Source organism: Haemaphysalis longicornis, unplaced genomic scaffold (assembly GCF_048455015.1).
Source record: "Haemaphysalis longicornis isolate Haplotype H1 unplaced genomic scaffold, Haemaphysalis longicornis Haplotype H1 scaffold_5, whole genome shotgun sequence".
Taxonomy (NCBI): domain Eukaryota; kingdom Metazoa; phylum Arthropoda; class Arachnida; order Ixodida; family Ixodidae; genus Haemaphysalis; species Haemaphysalis longicornis.
The window spans coordinates 201,145,651-201,162,949 of NW_027526385.1; positions in this window are offsets into that span (position 1 = coordinate 201,145,651).

Sequence of the window (17,299 nt, forward strand, 5' to 3'; positions counted from 1 at the left end):
GCAACGATCGCCTCTACCGTAAAGCATTCAGATATTTCCAAAACACCGGCCCTGACGTATGATCCGCGAACATTTGGGACCATCTCCCCGCGAGGGGGCTCGAGTAAATGCGTCGAATAGGGGGTGGGTGTATTGCGTTAACGTTTACTGTTTGGGGAGTTGGTGGTAGTGAATGCGTTGTATCAGCAGCTTCTTGACGTAGTTTGAATGAGTCAAGGATATAAAGTGCGTTCGTAGCCCCCCATTCTGTGTCGGCTTTGTGGCGCAGTGGTTAGAGCAGCATGTACATTGCGTTCCGACCGCAGGGTCGAGGGCTCGAAACCAGGCGCTGGATAGTATTTTTTTTTATATAGTGTAGGGGGAGGGGTCCGGACTACGACTACGGACGTCAACGCGGGTGACATCGTGAGTTACTGAAATGCTCTGCATTTAAAAAACGGAGGTAGTTGATGAGGCACCCGGTCAAATTCAAAGCAGTAAACACGGCAACGGAGACATAGCAGAGGCATCGGGAGGGGTGTTTGGAAGGAGAACTGTTCCACTCCAGTTGACTCGTTTTCTGAACGGTGGACGGGATGCGCGGCGCATCGCAGTGCAGGTGTCGGCGTGGTTGGCGTGGCGAGCAGGAGGCAGCTGGCACTTTAGGTCCTTGCTATAACACGATTCAATCGTTATATCCGATATTGCGCTACAACAGATGTCCTTGCAGTAAAACAGATGTATTGCGGTACAACAGACGTGTACAACAGATGTCCTTGTGGCCTTCGAGGCATACGCGCGTTACGCCTTCGTGCATAAACCACACTGTATGTCTATTTTGTTCCACCTAGAAAAAGCCTATGATACTACATGGCGTTAAGTCATTTTACTCGATCTTTGTTCATTCGGAATCTGTGGGAATATGTTAAATGTCATAGAAGACTATTTGACCCACAGGACATTCCGAGGAAGAATTGGCCACGTCTTATCACGCACATTCATCCAACAATATGTTTTACCTAAGGGAGGTGTCTTGAGTTCACTTTTCATCGTCAAAATGAATTCTTTAAAGAACAGTCTATACCACTCTCTCTTTTACTCGGTATATGGGGATGATGTTCAGATTAGTTTTAAATCTTGTATTATGGCCATTTGTGAAAGGCAACTCGAACTTTGGGTGAACAGCCTCTCAAGATGGGCACATGCGAACGGTTTTAAATTTAACTGTGACAAAAGCAGCTGCGTACTTTTAACTAAGGTACGGGGCATGTGGACAGACCCATGGGTGACCCTTGACGAGAAGCCCATCTGGATAGGAAAAAAGAACAAATTTTTGGGAGTGCTGCAGGATGAAAAACTATCCTTTATTTCTCACATAAAACCATTACCAATAAAGTACATTGAAGCAATAAATATTTAAAGATTGGGTCACATCAGTCATATGGCATGGGCAGAGCATGCTTATTAAAAATTTTCAACAGCCTCGTAATATCGAGGCTTAATGATGGTAGCCTAGTGTATAGGTCAGCTCCAAATGCTGGTCAGAAAATACTGGACCCTGTATATCATTTAGGCTGCGGTTGGCGACGGGTGCGTTTCGTACGAGTCTGATTGAAGGTTTGTATTTAGAGTCTGACATGTGCTCATTGGAACACCAGCTTGCTTACGCCGAATTGATATGTGCTGTAAAAACTACTTCAGTCATAACGCACAAATTTAATATATAATTCATGACACATCCACTGTATCTTTGTTCGTTTAGCGGCTATCACTTACGCAGCCCTATGCAATAGCAGTAAATGCTGCAGCCTGCAAATTGGACATTTCCTTCAGGGACACGTACAAAACCTCTTTAGCTGATGTTATAGCCCCGTGGAAGTTATCGCCTATAGCATGCGACATGTCTTTTGCAAGCATAAACAAAAACAAAGCACCTATTGCCCTAATTCAACAGCACTTTTTAGGTCGTCTGCATAAATAATAATGTTAAGAGTTCAATACAGACGCGTTCAAAAAAAAATTCGGCAGTGTCATGTGCCGTACTTGGACCGAACCTCTGCGCTTCAAAAAGCCTTAATCCTTGCAGTAGCATTTTCACAGTTGGAGCCCAAGCCTTTGCTCTGGCTATAGAACACATATTACAGAACAAAATAGTTTTCTCGGTCACATACACTGATTCTCCCAGTATGGTGAGCACCCTGTCCTTAGCGAAGCTGCATAAAAACGCAGTCCTCAATTAGCTCATACACGCTATCATGACAGCATATTCCATGGGGCTCAAAATTACTATCTGCTGGGTTCGGGGTCATTGTAGAATAGCAGGAAAGGAGGCTGCTCATAGGTAGGCAGCTGTCGCTGCTCTTCGTAGAGATGTGGACATAATGTCAGTGCCTCACTGTGTTCTGAAACCGCCCATTAAAAGAAAACTCCGCAAACGCTGGCAGAAACACTGGCACACGCAAACAGAAAACAAACTCCATACAATTAAACCACAAATATGTAAACATTTACCAAAAAACTACACGTTTGTAGAAGTTTCTCTGTGTCGTTTAAAGATAGGGCACACACATGGCACACATGGATGCCTCCTAATTGAACACCACGACCGATAAGTGACAAATGTGGAGGACATCTTTCGGTACTCCATATCGTTATTGAATATAAGTCACTCGACACAATCAGAGAAAAACACTTCGCTAGTATATACACACAACACATACCACTACAACCTGCGCACTTGCTGTCGGATGAAAGAATGATCAGACTCAAAAAAGTTTTAGACTTCTAGGGCGAGGTTGACTTTTTATAGAAAATGTCTTATCGCACATGTCCCAATCTTTTTCGTCAGTAATGAGGACACTGCTGAGGTTCTTTTCCGTGACACTCAGGGGCCTCATCCCGTTTGTCTTAGGAAAGAACTTCCTGAGGCACACGGAGTTTTAGCACAAATCTTTTTATACTCTCACAACTGGTTTAATTCATTTTTTTACTGACAATCATTGGCCTTATCCACCAAGCATGCAGCATATAACTCACCTGCGCAATTAACCTACCGTTGTTTCCGCGCTGTTTGGCATAGACGCGCTTGCGCCATAAGGCACAATATGAAATCAAATGCAAACAATGACAATCATAGAAATAAAACACACGCTGACGGAAGTTAAGCGACACAACGTGCCTGGAGAGCGCTAAAATATTTGGCAACTTTGGTCCCGTGTTTAAGACTACCCTTGGCTGAATAAGCATGGGTGGAGTTTATTCGCACTGCAGTAAACGGTAACGACGATAGTACTTACAATGTTACTAAAGATGATAACGATGATATCTGTGTAACGATGATATTTACCACATTGCATAATTGACCAGATTAGTAGAAACATTGTTTATTACGATCAAATAATATAGAAGGTAATGTACAAAGATATACAGGTGAGTAAAGATTGAGTAAAAGTGAGTACTGTTAGTAAACTCTGATCATTCGGATAATTTCAACGCACAGAGAAACGAAAACGTAGGAGAAAAGCTGCCGCCGGAAGACAAGTAGAAAACCGCAATTTACAGCCATCGCAGCACCTAAAAGCCCCGATTCCCAAAAGAGCACGGCGCTCCCAAGACTCCGGAGCTTTATTCTTGAGAACACGAGGAGACGCCCGTCGCAACGCTAATGCTTACGTTCTGTTTTGCTCTCCCGTGTACGCGCCTTTGCATAGTGCGTCGCCTTACGACAGTGCACAGTGTAAGACCTTTTCTTCCCGTGCTCCTTTGTCCGGATGTAGATGTCCCCCTTGTATTTTTTGTTAGTTACACATTTAAAGATGTTTCCTGCTGAGCCTTTCTTTTAAGCCACGACCTAGCTAATATGGCACAGAAGACAGGATCAAGATTTGAGGCCACGGGAGGACGAACGGATGAACAGAGGAACGACACGGACGAACCGCACCACGACTACGAGAGTGCGCCACGCAGACGTGATGCACCGACGGAACCCACGTAAACGGTGGTCGACCACTACTGACTTTAACGAAACGCTAGGTCCTTTGTTCAAAAAAGAAACAGGAGTTCGTGAGCGCACGACGATTACGAAGGCTGTCCTGCTCTGGCCTTATGCACGACTTCATCTCGCGTCTTCTAGTGGACAACTAGCAACGTCGCAACCTCTCCAAACGAACGACTGTACCAACGATACGTCAGGCTGCTTACGACGACAAACGGCAGAGAAACTGACAAGCGGCGCTGTTTGTTAGAAGGATGCTGCGTGAAGAACGAGAAAGTTTTCTGAGACAACTGACGAGAGTTAGCCACACTTTTGTAACAGTGCCTCACTTCACAATATCCGGACACAGCAGCGTGCACGACGGCACACACACAAACAAGACGATGTATGCAAAAGTGTGAATTCCTGCTCACCGGACCTCTCTCAGGTAATGACGAGATCACAAACACACGTCGCTCTGGCACCGGTCAATCGACGAGCTACATCGCCGCCGCGCAGGTATTTCCAGCAACAAGCAACGAGGCGCGCAACGTACGCAGCTCGCACGAGCCAGGAAGCACCACGTGCCTGGCACCCGCTTTTCGCCTTCCAGACGTACACTAACGAAACGCTGAAGCGCACTACGCAAAAAGGCCAGTACACACAATTCGCAGTCCGCGGAACCAACGACACCGCATACGGATCAGAGGTTAGGCCACGACGAGCTAGACGCGCAGCGCACGGAACGCGCAATACGTGGCAAATTACCGCACACCACTGTTAGAGCAGTTTCCCAGGAAACACGATACGCACAGCGCACGAAACGCACCAGAAGTGACAAACAACATCCAAATTGTAGTGGTGGAGCTCAACACAGCGAATATAGTGCAAAGCGCACAGAGCGCGACCAAGCGAGCGCACACGCAGGAATCCGCTATTTGCGACATCCTCCCCTCCCGGTGCTGCTATCCGTACTTGTCCAGCGAATATCACAACCGCATAAATCAATCTTGCCACTAGCAACAAGACGCCCAGCGCACGCGATTCAAACCTACCGCAACGTTCGAGCTCTTTCGCACCCGCTGCTCCAACCCGAGTCCAGTGAGCGAGCGACATTACACTTGAGCAGGTAGCTCCGTGAACAAGCAACGTCATGGCCAGCGCTTGCGGCACGTCCTAGTCGGAACGTACAAGGTCAACGGCACCCTTTGCTCTGATTGAGACTCACACGAAAAACCTGACAAACTACGAGCAAGTGGATTCGGGACGAACGGAACGCTTTCGAGTCTGCTTGTATGGGCGAGATATCAATTTTAGCATTCTCGAAACAACGGGCAAAGGAGGACTGCTTTAGCGACGACACCGACACGGCAAGAAGGCGAACGAGTGAGCACGACCCAGACGAAGGCATCGAACGCCCTACGGATGAATTGATGCTTACGACGCCAAGAAATATGGGCCGAACGGACTGGATGAACTACCCCCGCTTCCCCACCACAATGGTTTTACTTTCGAAGCAACCATGGTGAAACAGAGCACGGAGCCGCAACGATTTTGACCGATCCGCCCCGCCACCTTACAACACCACGCCACCGCACGCTAAACTAAAAGACAACCAGCTCCCACATCATACGCAACGCACACCTCAATCGAAGCAACGTCCTCAACGCACCAAACTATGCCATCATTGCACATCGCAGCTCGCCTGCGGACAGAACGACCCTCTACGTTCCCACATGCATCAAGCAAGCAACCAGCTACAGGAGCACGACCGCCGACGGAAGCGACGTGAATAACGCAACGCCGTAAACGCTGTCAAGTTCATTTCCATCGAGGTGAATACTAGGGCACACACATGAAAAACAAGCCGAATTGATATTCACCGAACCCCATCGAGTCTACAGCCTTATAACGAGGATTCTAGTATCTGGAACAACAAAAAACAAACGCCAGCATCAAACAACTGCGAATAAGGAGCTAGTGATCTGGATACGAATGGGCGCAAATCTACGTGGACACCTAATTGGGTTCTGTTGTATTGAGTATTGAGGTGAGTGTTTGTGAGTACTACAAATTCAGTACTCATGAATACAGATAGAGTACCCCCGTGAGCACTCATGAGCACTCATGAGTACAGAATGAGTACTCATGAGTATAGATTGAGTACTCATGAGTATAGAAGATTGAGTACTGGTAAGTACTGATTGAGTTATGATTACAGATTGAGTACTCATGAGTACATATTGAGTACTATTTCTCGTGAGGACAAATGAGTATGAGTACAAGTGAGTACAATTTCAAAAGACTATGTGATGAGTGAGTATGGGCGAATTTGAGAAAAGACGGGCTCTTTGAGTCTGAGTGTGATTGAGTACAGCGTAATTGAAAAACATTGTGATTGAGTTTTAGTGAGTTTTTTTCGGTTTTGAAGACCTATGAGTGCAGCCAAGAATCGTGAACCCTTATTCAAACCACGTCTATTCTCCAGCCGAACGAAACTACCTAATTACTGAACGTGAAAGCTTTCACTGGTACGGGGTGTCACCACGTTTCGACCGTATTTTTGTAGACGGCCTTTCTCTGTCGTCACAGACAAGCATGCCTGTGCCGCTCTCATCATTGAAGCCTCAAACCGCAAGGCTCGCCAGCTTGGCTCTCAGGCTTCAAGAATACTCATTTACTGATTTGTATATATCTCTCCGGTCGCAACAAGAGGGCGACTCCTTTCGCGCTAACCAGCGCATAGCGAAGGTGAAAACGACGTTGAAGACCAAGTCTGTTCAATATCAGATCTGCCCAATATCGGGGTCGAACACGACCGGATGAATGCTTGTGGAACATCATTGAATGGCTACACTCTCCACAGCAGGATGCTTCACTTCGTCTCTATCACCTTAACGAGGGGACTTTACACCATCGATATCTTCGTCCTGATGGCCCCCAGCTCTTCCTTGTCATCCGGAACACTTGCGGCAGTCTGTTCCTCTGCAACTTTGTGATGAACCAAATGGAGGCCATCTAGGCATTGCGGTAACATACGACCGCGTTTGAAACCTGTTCTGCTCGCCAAACATGTTGTAATCCGTGACGCGCTGAGTAAGTTTATGTGATCCCTACTAACGACGGAAGACCCCTACCATGGCCCCAGCCGAATTCTTGCAGCCCAACGACGTCCCCATTGAACTGTTTGATCACGTCGGCCTAGATTTGCTCGGCCTTTTTGCTACTTCTGTTCTAGAAAACAAGTGCGTTGCAATTGCTGCTGACTATAGAACTTGCTTTGCCATCCCCAGGGCCCTTACAACATCTTGCGTTACCGAAGTTGTGGACGTCTTCTTACATGACATTACTCTAAACCATGGAGCCCCTCACTAACGCCTCGCCGACAGAGGCGGACCGTTTCAGCCAAAGTTATCGAGGGCATTTTGTGTCTGTGTGGCACTATGTACAAGTTCGGTACTGTGTATCATCCACAAACTAATGGGCTCACTTAACGGCTTATTCGCACAATCACCAACATAATACCCATATATGTTTCTCCGTACCACCACGACTGGAACATAACGTTGCCATTTGTGAAGTTTGCTTACAACTCGTCACCTCATGACACCGCAACAGATTCCTCTACTTTCGTATTGTATGGAAGGAAACCAACCTTGCCCCTAGATACGTTGATTCCTTCTTCCAATGTTTGTATTGTTTGAAAAAATACGCAATGCGCGCCATCGCCCGCACTGACACCTCGCGACCTTTTGCATGTGCCCGCCTCAACAACTCCAAAGCCAATCAAAAGGCTGCTACACCAAACGGCACCGTTCGCAGAGCACCCAAATCCTTCTGTGGTATCCTCGCCCCCACTTGAGTCTTTCAGCAAATTGACTTTCACAATACAGCGCATTGTTGAAAGTGTTATGCAAGGGGACATTTGTGACATACAGGATCGCCCCGATTCATTCCTCCTCGTCCGTCGCTCCGACAGATTTGTCCTTGTCGCTCTGCTGAACCACTTCACCTCTACTTTGTAGGCTCGTCAACAGAAAGCGCTGGTACAGCGCTCTCGCCGCCGAGGGTTATGTTACCGAGAAGCCTTTCTTCGCTAAGTGGTTAAGCTACTTCTATGGCGCAAAATCCCCCCGCACGGTATGTGTCCAATCGTGAAGGATGGGAAAGACGGCGATCGGCGTGGCACACGTTGTTTCATCCCGGTTTCTAAGGTATGGCGTGCTGGAAAGCTTTCCTCCAGACAGTTGCTCGGCCTACGCTGACATTAAGCACCTCCGGTATTCCTTGAAGTGTGACCTTGCGCAGTCTTGATGGTCCGAGGTCACACTGACCAGCTTTCGCTTCCGACTGCCCAATTGAAATGTTTACCTTCACCGTGCATGCATGCTGCCTTCGTTCATATGCGATTTTTGTCAACAGGACGAGATAACTGAACTTTTCCTGCTGTCTTGCAGACAGTTCTCTCTGCTAAATGGACACCTGGAGGCTCCCTTCCAGCGCCTGGTTCTTTCCTTGCCTGTTTTGAATTTACTATCATTTGGGGAACCAGGCTTAGGTTTCTGCCACGGCGATGTTTGTCGCGCCCTTCAAGATTTTATTTCCGAATGAGGTCGTTTACCCAATAATAAAACACATCTTGTACTTTCTTTCACAGATACAGGAAGTATCAGTTTCAGTACTGTATTTTATAGTTTTTTCGATTTTCTTAGTTTCTCAAAGTTTTATCCAGTTCGGTTTAACCCCCAGTTTTAATACTTAACCGTTTTACCAAATCTGACTTGTCCAAACCCCCAGAATTGGTACGCCATTGATTTGTTGGAACCAACCAACCACCAGAAGCATCAAAGACCATCAGCTGAGTCTCTGATTTTATAGAATTTTAAATCCCGTAAATACAGTTATTTTAAACCTCGTCTACATTGTTTTAATGGGTCCTGTCGAGTCCTACAAAATATCTCTCGACTCTCTGGCCCGTCATTTGATATATTTGTACTGCACTCTTTTTTAAAGAAACTGCTGACCCTCTCCGCAGGCGTGAAAAAGAAGTCGAATCAGTAATTAAAAAACACGCAGAACACACAGCACCAGTGTTGTGGGTGATTTTTATGGAAAAGAAGTCGGGATTCAAATTGGAGACACGTCACTGTGAAACATAATATGGAGTTGAAACAGTCACGGAGCCCTATTAGTTTCATTTGCGAGGAACATTACCGAGCCTAATGAACACATTCTTCCGCAAACGAAAATATTTAAAATGTACATGCAAAAGAGCTACAGATGCTAGAAAAATGATATTCACTTCAATTTATGTAGCATACCAACATTGTGCAGGCAGTTAAGTGATAGGCGATATTCAGATCAGTGATCTTGAAATGATTATGTTCAAATTAAGGCTGTATCAAAACAAAACTCACGAAAAGAATTACAGCACAGAGCTAGTACCAGCCGAGGCACAGTATTTAAAACAACCCACGTAAACAAATTCACGCTCATATTGGGAGAACAAGAACTCGGTTTCTATGGTAGGCAAAATGTCATATTGGAACAATCAGGGTTAGCACTGCCTTGGGAGAACCAGTACGTTGGAATGAAACTAGCCAACCATCGCAGAAAATCAAAGAACTGATATCTATCGAAACATATGAACATGAACCGGTTGACTACTCTGAAAGAAATGGATTTGACGAAGCTGTCGAAATTGATAACAGAAGTACAATGAATGGCACTCGACCGCACAATCGAAGGAACTCGTTGAGAGCCGTAGCCTAAAAGCGGCTAAGAAGAATCCGGCTACTGGGAGCGACACTTGGATTAGGAAAAGGGTAAAATACACACAACATGAATGAGGTGACGACAATACCAGCCCGATAGTATGCCACACTTTACATCAGTAGGTCTGAAGCAGGAGAACTGACGGCCGTACCCGCTGAGGTATTTGTGTCCAGCTCCTGACTGAAGAGGTAGAAAATGAGCTCAATGGAGTAAAAGGCAAAAACCTGCTGTTTACGACGGCCTAACTGGTGAACTTTTAAAGGAGGGAGATGACATTGTACTACAAAAGCCTGCTGCCTCTTATTTTCATATAAATAAAGGCTTCAGAAATGCCCGTGGCGTAGAAAAGATCAATATAACTTGCTTTACACCAAGGTTTATACCTAAAATATTGAACAATTAAGACCTACAGCCAACCCTCTGACGCATACTACCTATTTACCCAGGTACAAGGTAACACCATATGACACCACCTCAATTTAAAACGCCAGAAATACGCTTCGTTTAAAATAGGATGTTCTATAACAGGCCCCATTCCTGTCAAAAATTGTGTCTTATAAATACGCAGTGTGTTTCGGATCTTTTGCCTGAAAGAACGTTTGATTGTGTAAACACTGCTGCTGCACTGTTAGCACTGAATGACCTGGCTAGAGCTTAGACGTACGTAAATATTCTAGAAGACATATACGAGAAATGTATTGCGAAGATAGTGTGTCACAAAAAAAGGTAATCGTTTTTTATATGAAAGGGAGAAATCAGGGAGATAAAATGTACCCAAAACAGTTCAAAGTGTGTCTGCAGGTAGTATTTAGGAATGTTGGCTGGGAAGAGGAAGCATTCCAGAAACACGGGGAATACATGAGTCGTTTCCTGTTTCCAGTCGACAGAGTCTTACTTCTTGGGTGACAGAGCACGGCAAGAAATGCTTGCGAATCTAGTCAGAAATTTTGGCTGTGGGCATAAATGTTTTATGAAAAAATATAAAGTATACTAAATATTCGTGCTAAAGCACACTCTTCAGCTGGTTAAAAGCAATTCTAAAACCAATACAGGAGTATAAATATTTTGAACAAGTCGTCATTGCTTAACTAAACCGTACGAATGAAATCTAGTGCAAAATAGACATAATCTGAGTTAAACTGGATAAGTACTTTCAAATGATTAATAACGTAAACTAGAAATTTCACAGAAAAGAATTCTATACAACGCGAGGATGCAGTATAGTGTGCTATAAGGAAGGTGGAACTTGGCACCTTGTTTACGAAGTCAAAAGGACTTCTTAGTTCAGCTAACAAGCCGTGAAACGAAGTATTTTTAGTGTTACCACTGAAAATAACGAAGAGGCTTCTAGAGGGAGAAAATTTGAGGGGCAGACACCTTAGATAAAACTTTTAAGAAGGCAGTAGGCATGGGCAACTGATGCAATGACAGGTCGCTACAACTTATGGACCTCCATCGTTATAGGGTAGACATTGAGAGACGGGTCTAGAAGAAGAAAAAGCCAATAATAGGTTGAGGGAAAAGTAAGGAGGTTTGGTGCTATGACGAACCGGCTCTATAAAGATTCCAAAGGAAGTGGAATCCGTAGTAAAAAGGGGGAAACTACAGTGTACGAGTATGGCGGGAGGTTTTGTTACAAAAGTTGTCAGATTCACAGCCTTCACAAAACATCAAAGCCAACGATCATTGTACATTGCGTACAGGAGTATTTTCAGAATATACCGAATCAATTAGCGGACCATATTAACCACTGTTCCTTCCCCCTGGATACACCCCTAGCCCCCTGCCTTGTGATCCGAGCTCCCGTCTTTAAGCCCGGATATCATTTCAGAGAAGGGACCCACGTGCACCACTTCCCCCGTGTGTCTGATCCGTGCCCACTTATCTTTACCGGGTGAAGGAAGTTTCTCTAAGGAGGGTTCAAGCTGGAGTGGCCCTAACACCTTCAGTCACTTGTACTCGGGGCTCTCACAAGAGGACCCAGGAACTTGTCCCAAGTGTCCGCCTCCGGCGGTTGAAGCTGATGCCCAGCATCTTTTGTGGACGTGCCCGAGAACAAGGACCGCTCGAGGCGATGCGCTCATAAAGGTTGGTTTCCCGTGGGACAAGCCAGATGACTACAACCCCTAGGTGCACAAAGATAAGTACTGCAGGTCGCTGATAGACTTTCTCCACGCCACTTGACTGCATAAAAACATATACACTCGAAAAACTCTAGGTTTCGGGATCATCTGTGCTCTTGGGAGCCCCTCTCTCACTTTTTTCTTCTTGTTCTCTTGCCTTCCTAGATTATTCTCTCTTCCCATCTTTACCCGCTTCTCATATGCCGCGTGGCAAAACTCCAAGTAAAAAAAAACATTGTCGAGAAGCTAATTAGAAACATGTCTTTGTGAAACATAAGAGGCAGTTTCTGAAGTGAAGGAGACCTATTTGGTAAATTTCCTAGAGAAAATTACCGATCCTACTGAACACATTTTACAGCAAAACAAAACAATTTAAAATGGTTATGCAAAGTGTCAAAAATACATCAAAAATTATAATAACTTCAATTAAGTGGGTCACCAAACATAGTGCAGGAAGGCGAGATTCAGATCGGCGAGCGTAGAATCGTAATGTTCTAATTAGGGCTGTATCTGAAGAAAGAAATCTCGTGAAACAAATCAGAGCACGCAGCCAGTCTCAGCATAGACAAAAGATCAAATAACAACCATTGCATACAAATTCGCGCTAATATTGGGGATAACGACAACTGGGTTTACATGATGAGTGAAAAACTAACAGCAATAACAGATTTCATAGTGCCTTTGGAGAAGCGGCATGTGGGAATCACACTAGCCAACAACCACAGGAAAGGAAACAACAGATATTATTTGAAACGTATCAACATAAAAACGGTTGATTACACTGAATGAAATCGACCTAACGAAGCTGTTGAAAATAAATAACAGCAATAAAATGGACCTCATTCTACGTCACAACCGAAGGCATTCGGAGAGCGGAAGACTAAGAGCGGCTGAGAGGAAGCCGGCTACAGGTAACAACACTAAAACCACGTACAAAACGTGAACCAGGTGACCAAACAACCTGAAAGATATATTCCAGACTCAGCGCCAGTGGCTCTAAACCAGGGGGACCTGGTTAATTTGCGACCTAAGCTAGTGATGTTTAACTTCCTAATGAAGAAGTAAAAAATTCTGTCAATGGCATGAAAAATAAAAGCCTGCAGTTTAAAACGGCCCAACGAGTTACCGTTTAAAGCCTGCTAACTATTTTTAAAATAGATAACGACTGAACACATGCTCATAGCCCGAAAAATAACAACAAAATTTATTTCACACTAAGGAATGTACCAAAGATTCAAACATTACAGACCCCCAATCGCATGTATCTTGAGAACCTCAGTCGCCCGTCGTCAGTGGCATACAACCCGTTTACACAGGTAAGATGTAACCGAATAGAATCGACCTAAACATATAACAACATTAGAAACAACCTTCATTTATAAAAAATGTTTAATAACAGGTCCCATTAAAGTCACAATTCATGTAAAAAATGCGCGGAGTGGTTAGGCACTCTTACATGAAAAGGAGTTGGATTGTGTAAACACTTCTGCAGTATTGGAAGCATTGAATTACCAGGTTAGAGATTAGACCCACTTAAGTCTCCAAGAAAACCAATATGTGAATCGTATGTTTACTATATTGCGCCGCAACAGAAGGTAAGCGTTTTTTGATATGACAGGGAGTTACAATGTACCCGAAACGGTTCAAAGTGTGTCTCTAGAGAGCCCTTAGCAGGGTTGGCTGGGGTAAGGGAACATTGCAGATAAATGGTAATAAATGAGCCGTTTCCGGGTGCCAGGCGACATAATCTTTCTCAGCGGGTCGCAAAACACTGCAAAAAATGCCTGACATTCTAGTCAGAAACAGTGGCTCTGGTTAAATTTTTATTAAAAAGAAATATAAAAATAAATTTAAAAAAACATGCCAACAACTCCCTCTTTATTTTTCCGAAAACAATTGCAAACCAATACAGGAGTATATCTTTTTCGAACAGGCGTCACTGCTGACCCAAATCATACAATGAAAAATATAGCGCAAAATATGCATGATCTCAGGTGAACTAGGTAAGTACTGACAAAATTATACCAATGCAAACTAGAACTGTCACTGAACAGAATTGTAATAAAATGCAAGGTTGGCTGCACATTGTAACGTATTAGGCGGAAACTTGGCACCTCACATTAGAAGTGAAAATAAAACTTTGTTCGGCTTATCAAGCTGTGAGACGAAGTATTTTACAATTTACCACGGAGGAATAGGAAGAGAGGCTTCAAGAGGGAGCAAATTAAAGTATCAGATATACTAGTTGAAATTATTAAGGAACTGGACTTGGGGTGCAGATTTAATGAGAGGAAGCACAACAGGGCGGACCACCACGGTAACAGAGTACACACTGAGAGACAACCCCAGAGAAAGGGGAGAGAAAATTATTTACTGGAGGAAAAAGTACGGAAATATGGACTAAATTATTCAACAGAGTTTAAGAGGAATTTGACAATTTGGTTGATGCATAGTCTAAAACAACCGTCTCTGGTAATCAACACTGCTTCGGCCGTGCCACAATACGGCAGTCCGATATAGGCCCAGTTTAAAACCCCAGAGACCCTGTCTTAAAATGGACGTCAGCGAGTGTTTTATTTTTCTTCACTTCGCTCACGACCATCATCATTATCATAGCAAGTTGGTGGAATTCAAGATAAATCACCGAGAGGGTAAAACGTTTTGTCCCAATTGGTGCAGTGCCAACTGATTTGGTTCATACAGGTGCATGACCACCGAACTGGTGCTGTCTTCGTAGAACACTCCACTTTTCTCTGCACTGATATCAATCTCTGCAGTCCCTGAAACGACAGATGTAAGGCCCAAGGTACATGCTGACTAAGGATATTCCAGACAAAAAATTTCACAGTCCAGTTGCCTTTCGCTATCAGCAAGGAAAGGCAAGAGCCCACAAAATGACACAAAAATATCAAAGCAGGATTTCAGCAGTTTCTTCCAGTTTCACCACTGCCGAACTAGCCTCTTGCCTCTGCACAGTGCGCATTTATACCGCTCGGATGCTCATATGCGCAGTCTAAAGAACGTCAGCTTGATTGGGGCCTGCAAAGCTGCTGACAAGTGGTCTTCCAGTCGTCAGGAAGCAGGTAGGAGAAACGAAGGTGGCCGAGACAAATTATATCTGCGTCAACAATAGCGCAAACCCACTGTAGTTGTTTGCTCTTAACTACTGTTGCAAAACAGACCCTGTCCTTTCAGCTCAGTCGAAGTTTATTACGCACGGAAGTGAAGCTGTGCTGTTCGCAAGACAAAACGTCCGCTGTAAAAAGTGAAACTCAGCCCAGAATTACGTTGTATCAAAGCAGAGAGCTCTTTCATCAACCTTAGTACACACCCCGCCCTGTGAGCAACGTCTAAAAAACGACCTCCATAAAGTGGCAGGGACTGTACCAGCCCATAAAGCGAGCTACACGAACCACGGATCCATCGAAGTGCACTAAAAAGATTCCAGGATTTTGGCAACAACTAGAACTTTGTAAACAGAGGCATTAGAAATGGTCGTAATTTTAAATTAACCCCGCTGTCCGTCTTCTTGGTACACATTACACACGTCGGCATGTTACCAACATGTACACACTGCTTGTTTGATGTGACAAGGAAAGCAGTACCTGTTCAAGTCGGAAAACCCAGAAGCCAGGCAGCCAATGTAGTCATAGAAAATGCATTTGCTTGGCAGACAATAAAAACCTGTAAACAGAGCCCCGCCCCAACAGACTTCGAAAGTAAATAAACCCCTATTTATCTCCTGGTAAGTGGCACAATGCGTCGAATTTTTACGAACGTCTTCCGAGAGCGTGAGAAACGTTGCGTGCGCGTAGAATAAACGCACTGTTAAACAAAAAGCATCAAAGAGATCTGTTCATATTTGGAAACGATAGTGCCTTTTTATACAAAGGGACACGTACATCTATTTGTAGCCGTGAACGTCACGCACAGAGCTACAGCAATGTCAAAAGGAATGTTATACATTTTCAAGGGAGCATAACTAACCCGGAAGGGTGGGAAGAGGGGCAAATTGATGCGCTATATTTTACGACGAATAGAATACTGTCAACAGGTGCACTAGCAACATGATTACGTTAGAATAGACACCACCGTTGGTGCACTCGTGCAATAAGTCCACTGGGCGGATTGTAGCAAATGTCGGCACATAGGTTGCACAGAGTGAAAAGGAAGGCAGTATATTTGGCAGTTGAAAACTGAAAGACGATATGAAACACACAGATGCTGGTGGATACTGCATAATATTTGACACAAAAGAAAGCACAAAAATGCTTGGCATAGGGTCTTTGGAAGATGCACCTCGCGCCGTGATCAAACTCCTACGCTTTCGCAGCATGCTCGCCGAGCAATTTCGAACAATGGAACAACTTCTGCTCTACCTGATATATCGGTCTCACTGACAAAATAAGACAACTACAGGCAAGGGCTTGCTAGATGGGCTAACACTCCCAAAATATAAAAAACTGTTAAAAGAAATAAAGCGAGAATGTGAAGCTCACATGGCAGCGACAGCGGCTTTCGAATACTTTGAAAGCGAAAGTGCAGAGACAGTATGTGTTCATGAAAATTGTTCCTTACTGCCCTATTTCTGTAAGTCCAATCATTCACCTGAGCGGATATATAATTGGTATTGTGTTGTCTCGGAACGATTCACGAACCTTCTTCGGAAATCTGGATTTTTTGAAGATGAACAATTGGTCTACACGATTAGTAAAACAAAAAATCTAAGCGAAAAAAAAACGGTTTTAGTGTTTTTTACGGCAATGGGTCACATTTATGCAGAGAAGTTAAGCAAGACACTGCTCCCTATACAGGTTGCACAACAATTAGTTTATAAAGCAATTATGACCGATTTCTGCAAAGAAAGTTATCTCTTTTATGCCGTTTTAATATCGTCCTCTCGTCCAATTTTATTGTGAAAAAATCTTAAACTGCTGCATCTTTCTCATGATGCATGAAAAACACTATTTCTCCAACAAAAAATCGCAGCACATTTTTTTTTTTGGCTGCGAACATTTTAGCGCACAAATTGAATGTTATCGTAGTTTCATCCCATCAAAGAATGTCAAACAAAGGTATTTTAGAAACCGCAAGAACAACTGGAGAATTTACGTTTGACTTTGGGCAGAAGAATCTATTTCTTAATGTACTATAAATGGAGCGCTCTGAAATATACCTTTAATTTCAGAAGATGAGTTGTTTTTAATAAGAAAAGGTAACCTGCGACAAACTTACATATATTTCTCTCTGCAAAAACGAGAACAATTAGAAAATATAATACAAAAACAACTTATATACATTAGGCTGCAAAGTTTTTTACCGTAACCAAATACGGGAAAGCTATTATTTTATAATTGATCTATTCTCCACGTGAAATCGTAGGGATAGGTCTAGTTGTCAAATTTGTACAAAATATACGCAAGTGTAGGGTGGTTATGCCTGTGCAATT